Genomic DNA, 14977 nt, shown 5'->3' on the forward strand with positions numbered 1-14977 from the left:
CAGGTGTACGTACATCGACGTATCGCAGCAATATGTGGTGGGCAGGCGTGACCATTTATGGAAAAGAAAACGAATTATATGGTTTAAAAGAATATTTTGTGGTTAATCCTGCCCGAGTGTTTTAGTACAATGTTTTTGTTGTATATAGGCCTCTTCATGTGAAGTAACTGTTTCAATCGCAGTTTCAGTTAATTATCACAGATTAAAAATGGACTTCTTAAAAAAGTTCCACAATACTGGCGATGCCTTACGATGCCCGTGATCATAAATTGTGACTTTAATACTGACGTACTATCCCGAGATTCTCCTACTGAACATCTTTTAGACGTTCTCCTTCCTTGTAGGTATAAAAATGCAATTACATCCCGTGACAGCGACATCAGAAACTTTGATTGATTTATGCCTTACAATTGATCACACCCATGTCATAAATAAGGTAATAGAGAAATGTGCAGAATATAAGAAACTCTTTTACGTAGATTTTTTATAGACTATGAAAAAGCGTTTGACTCTGTAGACACTGCCGCAATACCGGAAGCATTGAAAGACCAAGAAATTGAGAACACTGCACATAAGTCATTTGGAGGACATCTACAAGGTATGCGCGCGACGGATAATCATTCACAAGAGGAGTTAAAGGTTCCCGATAAGAAAGGGAGTGATACATGGGGACAGCGTCCCACCAAAATTGCTTACAACCTGTCTGGGAGGGATATAAGCTTGTCCAACACCCTCTAGACTCTAACGTATTGGCTTGACTAGGAAAAGAAAGAACTACAGGTAAAAGGAGGAGGAGGAGGAATAACTTTATTTCAAACTTATTAGGAAAGCGTGTCATTTTTTTAGGAGGAGAGGTGCCCCTGGTAATTCAGGGCCCCTGTAGCTCTGGCCGCACTCATGGCTCCTCGTTTCAGCTGTCACTGACCTTCCGGGTCCGAGCTGAACAGCGCAGCTTTCCACTGCTGAATATTTTGGTTGGGTATTCGGGCAATGTTCGGCATGTCAGGGAAGATCCATGTGACGTGGTAAAGGGAGCCATACTCAGTTGCGCAGGAAGGGCATTTGTCGAAAAGTGAATTGTAGGGCACATTCCGTGTAGCTTATCTGAGCCATTTGAGATATGAGCATGACATTGTCTTGATCAGTGATTCTGGAGAAGAACAACAGTTTCGGAACCAGCATGCACAAAACTTGGTCTTAGGGTTAAGCGTAAAATGAATAAATCAAATGTGATGTCAAATAGGCATGCAGGAAGCACCCTACTTTTTCATCCTTGGTAACGAAATGCTTGAAAAGGATTTACAAACGTAGGTATACCTCCGCAGTGGCGATTTCAGCCACGAAAAAGACATCTGCCGCAGAAATGGTGTGGGCTCGGATGCACTCGGTCAGCACCTCCAGTTAATGAATAGTAAGCTATCTCTTTCCCAAAAACCGTGGTATACAACAATTCGTACTGTCAGTGATGGAATATTGGGCAGCCCCCTGGCGCCTTACTAAACACCTGGAAAGGAAACTTGGGTTAGCCCAACGAACCATGGAGTGAAGGATGATAGGAGTGACGCTTAGAGATAGGAAACAGGCCTCTTGGATCAGTGCACAAACTCGGGGCAAGACGTCTTATATCCCAAATTAAGAGAAAGAAGTAGACTTGGGCAGGGCACGTAATGCGACCGAAAGACACCCGGTGGACTACCCGGGTAACTAAGTATCTGCCGAGAGACGGGACTGGGCGGATAGGGACAGACCATTAACTCAATCGAAAGATAAAATAAGAAAATAAGAAATAAGGACTAGAACAGTTGGACGTCTATAAACCGGCTATTTTCCTGACGCAGTGAAAATCGCTAAAGGTTCTGCAATTTTCAACAGTGTGGATATAAATAACATATAATTACCGGCCAATTTCAGATTTGCTGATTTTATTGCGGGCGCGAGCTGGATCACGAGGAAGGAAGCTGTACTATTTCTAATAGTAATATTATTAATGTCTATATTATTATTATTATTATTACTAATTGCTAATATTAATATTATTAGCAACTCATCAACCGGGAGCCTTCTGGAAGTACATCCATTCTAGATCTAGTACAACTAAAGAATCTATTCGTCTACTAGATTCCAGTGGCGATGAGGTTGCAGAGGTGGCCGACTGCTCTGCTCGTCCGTTTTCTTCTTTTTTTTTCTTTGGGGGGGGGGGGGGGGGGGGGGCTTAGCGGAGGTAGGGATGACGGCAGCGTCCCTTGTCACCAGGGCGGTAACTCCGGTTGTTTCCAACTGAATGCGAACATCGTGCGGACCAGCATCAAGCGGCTAAAGCCCTCGCTTTCTTGTGGGCCGGATGGTATTCCTGCTGCCATTCTAAAAACATGAAAATTTATTCATTCCTGTGTTCACGTTCCCTCGCTCATGGAAAATCTCTCGTGTATTCCCTGTCTTCAAGTCAGGCCCAAACACTGACGCCATAAACTATAGGCCAGTTTCGCTCCTTTGTTCTGCTTCTAAAATATTCGAGTTATATATGGTTTTGTCTTTTTCACTAAACACGTCCTCATTCCTACATGGCTTTATGCGTGGTCGTTCAACTTCCACAAACCTCCCGTGCTTCATGGAACAGGCTGTCCCAACAATCGTTGGTAGAAGCCGGCTTGATGTGGTCTACTGTGACATGAGCAAGGCCTTTGATGTTGTCAACCACTCGTTATTGATTGCCAAGCTCATTCTGATAGATGTACACGCTTCTCCGGTGGGTCTTATACCTTGCTATCTCCTGCTATCTCCAGGAGCGATATTGCTATGTCTCCAGGAGCGATATTGCTATTGCTATGTTAACGGTCAAACATCATTTAGGTACAAAGCAGCCAGTGGTGTACCCCAGGGCTCCGTTCTGGGTCCCCTTCTTTTGTTCCATTTTCATTAACGATGTTACTTCCCATTCAAACTTCTTTTTTGTTGTATGCTTATGATATGAAAATCTTTAGAGAACTGCGTAATGTTCATGACTCTAATTCTCTTCAGGCTGATATCGTGTCATTCTATCATTGGTGCACCAAAAACCACCTAATTTTGAATCCCTCAAAAACGAAAGTTGTCTCCTATAGTAGAAGAACTCAACAGCTGCAATACTCTCATAAAATTGCAAGCCCTGCACTGCCGAGGGTGACCGAAATTCGGGACTTGGGAGTACTATCTGATTCTCCTCTGACTTTCTCTTCCCACGTTACACAAATTACCCGACGCTCTCTTCGATGTCTGGGTGCTGTTTGCAGGTATTCTAGAGAGTTTAAAGGTCCTCTTCCGTTCTTAAAATTGTATTCGGCTCTCTGCTTACGTCTTCTCGAATACGGTTCTGTTGTTTGGAATTCAACTTGCAAGTGCAATAGTGACTGTATCAAAAGGGTTCAAAATAAGTTCCTTTCTATCTTTAAGCATCGTTTCCGTCATGTGCAAGAAGACGCAAATGACATCATGTCTTTTCTGAAAAGTATTCCTTCCCTTTGGTGTCGAAGAATGTGAGCTGATATTATCTTTCTTTATAAACTTTTGTTCGTGGGGATATTTTGTGTGACGACTTGGTTACACGTATCAATGTCTACTTGCCGAACAAACTTTTCCAAACATTTCGAACTTTCAGAACAGATGCTTTAAGTGAACGACGCTCGTCCATCTGCAGAATACAATGTGCATGTAATGAATATTCCGATCGTCTTGATATATTCCATAGCTGTTTTTCGTTGCTCTCTAATGACTTGCAAACTGTTGTAGCCTAAGTGCCTTTATGTCATTCCAAATTTACGTGCCGTATTTATTTTATGCAAATCATGTTCTTGCTCGTTTGTTTTTCACTTTTCCTGGTTTTGTGTTGCTTGAATTTTTGTAGGTTTGAGTGTCAGTGCTTGTAACGCTGAACTTCTTTTTTTCCATTTTGAAACTTCCTAACATCTTGTTACAAAACCTTCGTTTTATGCGTATAATATATCTCTGTCAGGTTCATTGAGTATTTGCTTGCATATTTTCTATTTTTCACATGCCTTGAACGTTTCGCTGGCCGAGTGTCATGGCTTGCAACACTAGGCTTCCTTTTTTTTGCTGTTTTGCTTTCTGAGATTCCTGTAACTATTTTTACTTTATTGTTTCTGTTATACATATGGTTTTGTGTGTTGTGTCGTCTTGATTTTAGTTTGTTTTTATGAATGTTTTGTATACGATGTACCAGTACCAAGACTCTATGGTTGTTCCTGAGCACCAAAAATAAAGGTTGATTGATTGATTGATTGATTGATTGATTGATTGATTGATTGTCACAACATCAACATCTCATCATCATCATCCTATAATATCAACGATGAATTACTACCACGTGTGGTAGAGGTTAATGACCTAGGCGTCAATTTCCACAGTAAAGTGGGCTTCTCTCCACATATCCAGATAATTACTCGTAGAGCCTTCGATCGCTTTGCGTTTTGTGTTGCGCGTCGAAAGAGTTCAAGGAGCCGAATTCTCTTCTCAAGCTCTACACAACTATACGTCTTCCTATGCTTCAGTATGCATCAGTAATCTAAAATAGCAAGTGCAAAACAAATCGTATGCTTATTGACAGGGTCCAAAAGAGTTTATATCGATCTTTACCATCGTTTCGCCGGTAATAATGACTCTGGATCTTCTGCATTGGCGCTACCACCATTAATCTCCAGACGGAATAAGGCGGATCTCCAGTACCTATAGCTTGTATTCACTAGCGAGACACGCATGCAGGCAACCATGTGAGTGCGCCGTAACTGGTTACGTCGGTCTCCGCGGTATGGCGCTACTTGTCCGTGCGGAGCACATATATGGGTTGGACGATCCAAGCTCTACCCCACCGAGCGCAAAGTAATGCCTCGACTCCAATGTGAGTGCGATTAATAACATCTCCGTTGAGAATCGGGTTGAAACGGAGCAGATGACGCATGCAGCTGTTTTTTTTATTCGGCGGCTGGGCGCAGTGGCCCAAGCCGCGCTATGTCCGTGGCGCTTCGGCCATGTCTGTGGCCGTTTCCAGTCTTGCCAAGCGAAGAAACTGACAGCTAAACTTTTCAATCAATACCACCTATTGAAAATTATGACGCCTCAGTATCTCGTGCAGTGCTGCTACAGCATGCTCCACTCCATGTGCCGCAGAAGTTGACGCGGAGACACGATGATTTCCATAATCCGATATGTCTGCGTGGCTTGTGCCTTATGTTCCGATTACAGTGTTTGTACAACCGGTACTCTGAACACTTAGATATATCTAATAATTCACCTACTCTCTTCCGCAACCATGTCCGTGAGCTTGTCATGCCATAACTTTACGCTTTTTCATTCTTATCTTCATTACGTACGACTGCTTCACTTGGGCCACTGACTTGGGCGATGATGGCTGCCTTATCTTGTAGCGACAAAAACTTCCTCTTTTGGGCTGGCAGAGGCATTTCACTGATAGCCAAAGTGCCGATCAGCGCACACCCAACAAACCCACGCGCTCTTTTGAGCGGTAGCGGGATAGCGTAGCCCAAGCCAAAGCTGCCAAGGCCGCACCATGATGATGATTGCTATTGGTTTCCCTTTTGAAGCGGGGTGATGACATGTCATCTTACCAAAAAGGACTAATATAATCATGTTTTACACTCTTGGTTTATTACTAGCACTGCTTAGGGCAGGCACTAAAGCTTATTAGGCCCGAAATACTTTCTTTTCCCTGTTACAGGTGGTAACTGTCCTAGGCAATATTCCCCTCTCTGCTTTTCGTCCACCAGCATTCTAATCTTCTTTTCGTCCCCTCGACAGCCTTGAAGTTAACTTCCTTTCTGATACCCTTATATACTAGGGTTTCTAGAAGCCCAATATTCCCTTCATGTAGATTTGGATGGATACCCTCACACTCTAACACTATGTGCCGCATAGTTTCTGTTTCTTTTCCGCAGACCACGCATACCCCATCATTTTGTGAATACTTCCCCACAAAACTCTTAGTTCGCAGGCAACCTGCTCTAGCCTCAAAAAGCAAAGCACTGCCCTGGGAATTATCGTAGAAATTTTCCTTTCTGGTGTTCATTTTCTCAGCCCTGTACATCTCTAACGACGTTTTAGCTTCCATTTTTTCCCTCCATTTATTCGTTTCAATCTGCCTTGCCTCTTTCTTGATTACCTTGGCTATTTTGGATTCTCCACTGTTCTTTCTGCATTTCATCGTTAGCCTTCTAGTCTTTCTTAACCACTGCGTCTTTCTAGTCTTTCTTAACCACATGAGTCACCATGTGTGTCCCCCTGGTGGTGTCGCTGCGAGGCTGCCTCCGCGGCCGTCTGCTGCAGGGTCTTTTTTGTAAACAAATACGACAGCGGCCATGGAAGCGTGCTGTGGCAAAAGTTTACGCATTTTTAACCCTAAAAATGCATTTGAGCACTTTATGGACGCTGTCACCCTCCAATGGGTAGGTAAAATGTCGACCGAACTTGGATCGCTTCCCAAAACCGTTTCGTTGCCGCGAGATATGAAATACAAGGGCGTCTGTGGACGTTCGCCGGGTATCCGAAAATATTTCCTGGCGACGGAAATGTCGTACTCGCGGGATTTCGTTACCACGGGGTTCGATTGTATTAGCATAATAAATAGAGTACGGGGAAAGGGCACATATACAGACTACCGACATATACAAAACTACGTATAGGCATGTTCAGGTGAGGTGAACAACAAGGTACGCTTGGAATGATTAAGCACTCACACAGCCAACTAACTCATGCAAAGCGTCTCGGTTGACGAACGTACGCGTAGCGCCCAAGACCCCCTCCTGGTCACTACCTTCATAGGCGCCTAAAGCGTTCTGCTTCTTTTCTTTTAAAGGCCACCGTGGCGCGGCAGCAGCACGCGAAGGCCGCGCACAGTTCTGCGTCCGAGTCGGGTGCACCGAGCGCGCTCATTGTCCATTCTGCTTTCTGGACGAAATGCCACCACGCTGGCTTGGGGTTGGATGCACACTCCACCGCGTCCACCCGCGCTCGCCATAGTGCGTGGAGGCCTAGGGTGAGCACACACCGCGTCCACCCGCGCTCGCCATAGTGCGTGGAGGCCTAGGGTGAGCACACATTCTCAGAGTACCGAGTGACCTGTCGGGACGACTAGGTAGCGGAGACCAGGCCAGTCGATGTCCCTATACGCCTCGAGCGCGGCCTGTAGGGGCGCCACTGAAATCCCCCTAGCGGCCCGTTTGGAAAGCAGGCGCGGGAGTCCGCGCCCCGCTCCCCAGTGTCGCCGCTGCTTTTGCGGCACGTTCACGACTGAGATTTACCGTTTGTGGGCGTTTTAAATTCATGTTTGTGTGGAGCAGTCACTCTGTTCGCAAATGGGGTGTGTTTACGAGAGTGTAAATGTTTCCGACGCGATCTTAGTGTGGTATTTTCGGTCTGTATAAGCGCCAGGTGTGTGTCACAGGCCAGCGTCGCGGAACCGGCGTATGATGGAGCCGATTGTATTTACACTGACCTGAATTTACTAGCCGTGTCTCCGTAACCACCGGTTCCTCAGATGTTCATGCTATGGCTATACACTACGATTTAAATCGGTTTTGTGCGCTTACATAATCAGCGGAGCACTCATACCTGACAGCACACCAGTTACGTTTGCCAATATTATACCTCAGATATTGATCACCACCATTTACAAGCCAGTCGGTGTTAATTTCGGGAATGTTCAACAAAAGTACGATGGACAATGCATAATTATACTCGGGGATCAGCACACGACAGAGTCGTCTTGTTACTGAGGTGCGCGCCCGCAGACCTTCATCTGCTACATATATCCTCTGCGAGCAGCGCGGAGACGGGCTTAGAATATAATCCGCGTCCGCGACTAAATGCTTCTTCGAAATATCGTCATATGGCACAGGGAGCCTGCAGAATAAACCAGAAACTGAAATCAGAGGGCCTTATCACATACCACACTCTTCCAACGACACATTTCATCGCTTGTTGCCTACCCTATATACTTCCAAAAATGCGTCCGCCGTACGATCAGCTCTTCGTTGAAGTAGAAAAACAAAAGGAAAGTGAACGCAAGATTCATGTGTGGGATTACTAAAACGTTCATTGTTTTTTTCCGCTCCGCATTTGTACACGGAGTCCCCCTCCTCCCCCTCCCCCCTCCCCCCCCCCCCACCGGTTTCTCGCGAAATAGCAGTGCATTTCGCGTATAGTTGGTCCAGTGAAACCTACCTGACTTAAGTTTAGACGAACGTCTTTAGCATGCCAGAAGCTGCACTGTTTTTTTTTTTAATTTCCGTTAGAGCTATTATGTTTCTAAATTTCGCATTGGCACAGCATTTATTTTTCTGTGGTTTCATTTCCTTGGTTCTTGCTATATGGCGTGTGTGGGCACATATTTAACGACGCACAGGCTTGGAATATACTTTACATTTGCGCATGGTTTATATTCTTATAAAAGGCATAAGTTATTGTCCGGGATTGGGTAATCACATCCCCGAAACATATTTTTCTGCGGCGTATACATGCGAAACGAAGCCGCATTCGTTGTCCACGCTGCAAAATGAAGCCAACCTCTCACTGTGCCAGTATCAGGTCTAAACGAGGCGTCAGTAAAATTCATTTGTGCCTGATGTTTTGGAGGTGACATGGGTGACATGTTGCTGCCGTCGCCGACGCCCGGAAGAGCGGCGACGAAGCGCGCAGAACCGCGTCCCCGGGTAGCTCTTGCAGGCGATCGCGTACTCGATCGAAGACGCAGCTGCTTTTTAAGTGACCTAAACGTACTCTTTGCCTATACTCGTCACCATAACAAGTTTTTTAGGGCGCGGAAAGGCGAAAAGAAGCGAAATAGAACCAAAACACTGCACGAGCCCCTATCAGTCACGCAACGCCAATCCCGTCAACGCCGCGGAGAAGCGGCGGCAGGCGGCGCAGCGATCGCGAAGCTCGAGGCGTATAGGCACCGGTCACTGCCCAGAGGGCGACACTGAGTAAACGATACCCAGCGCCGCCTTTGGCAGGTACGTGCAACCCTGGGTCAGTCACCGCGCGCCAGCACGTTCGTTACTGGGGCGCGCTCCTTTCTCGCCGCACCCCGTGAATCGTAATAGTCGCCCACTTTATGTTTAAAATAAATTGCTCTCTTCTACATTAATCCTGCCACAGAGAGCAAGAGAACGAAAGCGGATTTTCTCGGTTGAACTTGCGTATCGGATGGAAGGTCGAAACAAATTGGCGCGACGCCCAGAAGGGAAACGCACGAGCGGGATATCTCACGCGTCTTCTGACAGAGCCGCACAACTTTCTCATGATATGCGTCTTTTCGTTCAAAGGAAATAGTACTTTATTGTTTTCGAGTCACCTAAAGAGCATCTTTCGTTTGTAAATACGATATCAGCAATGCGCGATGTTTCCGCGCGTTAGCTGATCCATGTGAGTACACTTGTCGAAATACGCTGTTGACTGCAGGCTACTGACTGAGCAACATGGGCGTTCTATTTCCTTTGCATATGGTACTTGGCATATGCAACAGTATGAAATTGACACTTGTATCTGTGTATGAGAAGTGACGTTAATGAATGGAACGCGCCGTCGAATACGACGTCTCGACAGCTGAAAATCCAATGCTGATTTTGAATTCATGGCTTCAATTACAACGATCCAGATAGTATTACAAGGGTGTCTGTCAGTCACACCGTGTCGTCTTCTTTTCACATCTCTTTGTTCGCTTCTGCCGGAGCACCGCGCACGGCAGATATCACCACCTCTTACGGATAGAGAAAAATACATGGCTTTGTGTCTATGTTGGCCCCTCCACCAATACACTTTACGGGTTTCTTGGTGCAACCCAGCACGCCAGTTGTACAAAAACACGCTGCGAAAGTAAGAAACTCTTCGTCAGAAGGCTATCAAAGAACTTCCCTTTGAATGAGGAGGTCGGAAGAGGAGTGGGGGGAGGAGGATGGGGCAGGATACCGAATAAGCATATGGGAATTTTTTTATATATTTATATTTGGCGATATTTCTCGCTCTACACTAACGGTTCTGGCGTGAGAACTTTATTAGAAAGTTCGTAACTGTATCACTTTTATTGCCTTCAATTTGCAGCAAAAGCTTTAATCTGAACAAAAAAAAATATTTGGAACGCGAACATTTGGTCCTGCGTTTTGCATATGTCCAACTTTTAATGGAGCCGATGTTATCTGTATTTTTCTTACCCGTTCAGTGGATTTGACAGCAGTCTTTGATGGTTTGGTTCGGAAGAAAAGCCAATGATATGTTATGATATTCAATAGCTGAAGAAGCATTCAGGAACATCAACGGCTATAGAGTGCACCACATGTTGTCTGTATTAAATACAGCGGTAGCCACGTGACATAATATGTACCATAGAGTGGAACCACTTGTGTGATTAACTACCCTGTGATAACTGCGTTTGAGCGTCCTCTTTGTAACCAAATATACTGCGCAGTGCGCACTTATGTGTATTTACAGCCTGCTAACCAACCTTATTACCACCTGCTCATATTTTACAGCAGCACGTAATCCGCTCACTTACTCTGTTTTTTTTTTTTAATGCAGTAACCAATACAGTAACTATGGCTTCGTGCCCGCAAAAAAAGAGAGAGAGAATAATCTGCGATTAAATGCAAAGCCTTCAAAACAACCTTCACAGTGTGCCGGCCTACGGCTCGGCAGGAAGGCGATATATTATTCCATCAGCACCGTGTTATTTGGAGCCTTCTAGTACCTTCTACAACATTTCTTTCTGCTCTCGTTGTGCAACGATGGCAGACCTGCATACCTACAAAATACTGCACAGTATTTAGTAGGTATGCGGGCTAATAGCTAATAAGTTTTTGCTGCCGCGGTGGGCGCTGCGGTCTCCCGGCCAACTAGAGCGACCGGTGTCTAAAACACAGCACCTCGACCCCGAAGTACCATGGCGAATTTCCCTCCCGACTTCAGCGAGGGTTTATATTTACTGAGGTTCAGAGATCGGTCGACTAGCGTCGCCCCTCGACAGAGGGAGACGCAGGGCGTCTTTTGTTCCCAGTGGCTTGCCACGTGGAACCGGTCCGTGACGCCCCCCCCCCCCCCCCCCCTCCCCCTTCTCGTAACAGGGTTGGTACGCCACTGAGCGTTAGGCACATCGCAGTGGGGGCAGTTGTATGGGTAGGTAGTAGGAGAAATCTAGATAGGAGTGATCGTAGCGCCAAACGCGGGCGTGTGTGGTAGGTATATAGAGAAAAAACTTTTCTTCCATTTGTGCATGCCCTGTCTACAATGATGTGAGTGCAACCCAGAAGCGATAGTGCTTTGCTGACTGCGTCCGCGTGAGGAAAGCTACCCAGCCGAATGAGACATAATAATAATAATAATAATAATAATAATAATAATAATAATAATAATAATAATAATAATAATAATAATAATAATAATGGCCTTTCCCATAGATCTCCAATTATCCCGTTCCTGTGCTAACTGCGACCAATTTATATCCGCAAACTTCTTGATCTCATCTGCCCCTCTAACTTTCTGCCGCCCCCTGCCACGCTTGCCTTCTTTAGGGATCCACTCTGTTACCCTTAATGACCAACGGTTATCTTGTCTTCGCATTACATGCCCTGCCCGCACCCGTTTTTAAAGACGATAGTCTTTCTTGGGCTACTTAAACCCAGAAATTTTGGTCTGTATGTATGTCTGTATGTCCGTCTGCCTGTCTGTATGTCCATCTGTCTGTCTGTGACTCGATTCAGCCACCAAACCAAAGTAAAACAATGCCTGCGCAATAGTCTTATATAGTCACAGCTAAATGTGCCCGTCTAAGTCCGGTGTAATGTTCATACTTGTCAATATTGTTGAAGAACAGCAACACATTGCGCATATATAAGACAACAAATTTATACAGAAGTGATATTTGCAGCGTTCCTTTATAAAAAATCGTACATGTTTGATTTTGGCGAGATTAAATACTTCATCAACTGAAGAAAAAAATATCACTCCGCCGTCGCCTGCTGTCGCCCGCGCCATATAGCTTCTGGCGACATTTGAAGAAATGAAGTGGCAATAGTTACGAAAGGTTCCACTAGATAGGTTCCACGTTCTGCTTGGAACGCACGTGGACTAGGGAAACGCGGTTCTATAAACGTTGAAGTAGGACGCCTCGATTCACACGCCTCTTCGCCGTACGGCAGCGTTGGCATCGAGACACCCGGTTTGGAGCAGTGGAACGCGGGAAATTTAAAATGATTTAAGCAAACCTTTGGCGTCTTTACCTTGGGAGGAGCGCGACGCAAGAGGAACAACATGAGAGGTGAGCCGGAAAGCGAAGGGAGGCATTTACTTGGAAAAAGTCGATAAAGACTATCGTCTTTTGACGACATTTGCAACGAAAGGAGCAGATACGCGGCCAATTTTTTAAATGCAGAGCATTTCTTTAACTCACGATGTTATGCGTCCGTAAGTCGGCGTCCGCAGCCAGCCAGCACGTGCGCCCCTCCCCCGCTCCTCCTCGCTCTCAACAACAGGTGCGGGCGCGCATGCGCGTCCTCCGGCGCTGAAAGAGGCGTTGCAGCAGCAGGTGCTACCTCCTCTCCCTCTACTGCGCGCGCTACGAATATACTCGTTGCCCGAGCGAAGGATCCGCGGCCCGACGTTGACGTTTGGCCGCGGCTTCTCGTGCACGAAGTTCGGCGTCGGCAGCGCGCTTCAGACGCTTGCGTTCGGCGTCGGCAGCGCGCCGTCTCGATCCAACCGATTGCCCCGCAGAGAGGGTGGGGTGCAAACGATGGCAATAAATAACACGTTACGTACTTACGTCTCTCTCTCTCTCTCTCTCTCTCTCTCTCTCTCTCTCTCTCGTCTCGCAACCCAACTACCCAACCCCTACGACAACAACAACTAAAACTACAACCGCCAACTACCACAACCTACGCCACGTGACCACCCCCAATGCTCTGCATTTACTCGGGTCCCTCGCGCGGGGGCATGCGACGGAGGATTTTTCTTCTTAATTTCTACTATGCGTTTGTTTCCTGACCCATTCCACTCTCTTGTCCCTTAATGCTACACCTATTATCTTCAGTTCCATTGCGCGTTAAGTCGTCCTCAATATAAGTTGAACCGTTTTAGGGAGCCTCCAAGTTCCTGCCCCATAGGTGAGTACCGGTAAGATGCAGCTGTCATACACTTTCTTCTTCAGGGACAATGGTAGGCTGCTATTGATTATCTGAGAATGCCTGCCTAATGCATTCCACCCCATTCTTATACGAATGAGTATGAGTCGGTAAAAATCCCAGTCGGCACTCCCGAAAGCTGGACCGTACCGAACTATATGCACTACCAGGATACCACCAACCTTTTTCGCTCATGCCCGACTCAACATAAGCTTTCCACTCCCCCCCCCCCCTCCTTCAAACAAATGGCGGGAGGACAGTCACAACCTAACATTCACAGACATTCTGTCCATGAACTTTTCCGCTGACCACTTTGATCAAGACATGGCTTTGCTTTACGTGACTTTCGCGTACAATACATTTCGCCGTGGCGGGAATGCCCCCTTCTACTGGATTCTTGCCGCCTCCTGTGATTAGCTTGGACTATGCCCGCACTACCGTTGCTCGTGCTGCCCACATCCTCCAAGCTGCTCGTGCGCGTACGCGGTTACCACAAGCCTCCTAAAGCTCCTTTATTACAGCCGACACAAAGCCCACAAATTTACCCCGGGGTCTTTTGTGCTACTCTAGTCCACCTCCGGCCGGGTTTGACTTTGACTCTGGCCCTTACCGTGTATTACGTCGAGCTGCACCTGTGACGTACGAGATATATCTTCTCTTCTCCATGCAACTTCCTGCCGCCCGCACAACGACCGTCGTGCATATCTCCTGCTTTAAACCATATATCCGCCATGAAACCTCCACACCGTGCTGATGAACGCCGAGACGGCGCTTCCACAGGTGGGGATTGTGTCACTGGCCACCTGAAAGCCCTTGTAAAAAAAAAGAAAAAAAAACACAGTGGGAGGTAGGTAGTGTCGTTGGTAGCGCCATGCTACTGGAATCAAGAAGGAAGAAGCTAGAGATCGGTGGTGCGGTCAGGTTATGAGGGACGACGAGAAGGAGTTGGAGCTTCCTCCGGCTGTATCTACTCGTTGCTGGCATTGTGGTCCGGCATCTTGTAAGTTTTGTAAGAACCTGCAATATGACACTTTCCCCGTTATACTATTAAGTCCTTAATGTGTCAAAGGGCCTGGCTCGACGACAACTGGGGCAACTGGTTGCGGGAGTTGACAGCGAGAGAGCAGGCGAAAGAGGGAAAATAGGAGAATAGGCCTGTGCGCACTGTCTTTCTGACAGGCCCCACAAACGTTCACGTAGCTTTTGTGGCTTCCGTTGAAATTTAGTGGTTGGAATTGATGTTCTAAAATGACCTCCACGTCGAACGGCTGATCATCCAACCGTCTGCGCTCGGTGAAAAACTCACGTCTGTCGAGCTTAAATGTAGGTAGATGGCGCAGTCTTCTTTAGTTGTCTCTTCAGCCCCACATGTCATTGCAGCGCACGATGTCCGCCGACCATACTAAAAGTAGGCGCTTGTAATGGCCCCTCCCAACACTACGCGGCAAAGTAAAGATAGCGAGAGCTAGACCAGGCGGGAGTTAGCTCCCCGGTGGAGTATTCAGGGTACACCGATAATTCATGAAGTCCCCTGTAGTCTGCTGACTAGTAAAATAGTGTGTGCGAAGGAACCAGTGGCCTCGCAGCATCAGCCCTTGATAGTTAAACCAATCTGCTAATGAGGTACTTCTATAAAACGTGCTATTGGACTAGCTGTTGCATTACCGCTATAAGTTGTGAGTGAGCATCTGTGTCGTCCTTCTTCCTATATTTGTGTTCGTTTTTAGCTCTCTTTTATTTTAGTGGTTCAAGCCGATGAGTTCGCTGACGTGTCCCGAGCGGGCAGTTTCGTGAGCCCA

This window comes from Haemaphysalis longicornis, unplaced genomic scaffold, assembly GCF_048455015.1.
Source record: "Haemaphysalis longicornis isolate Haplotype H1 unplaced genomic scaffold, Haemaphysalis longicornis Haplotype H1 scaffold_1, whole genome shotgun sequence".
NCBI classification, from domain to species: Eukaryota; Metazoa; Arthropoda; class Arachnida; order Ixodida; family Ixodidae; genus Haemaphysalis; species Haemaphysalis longicornis.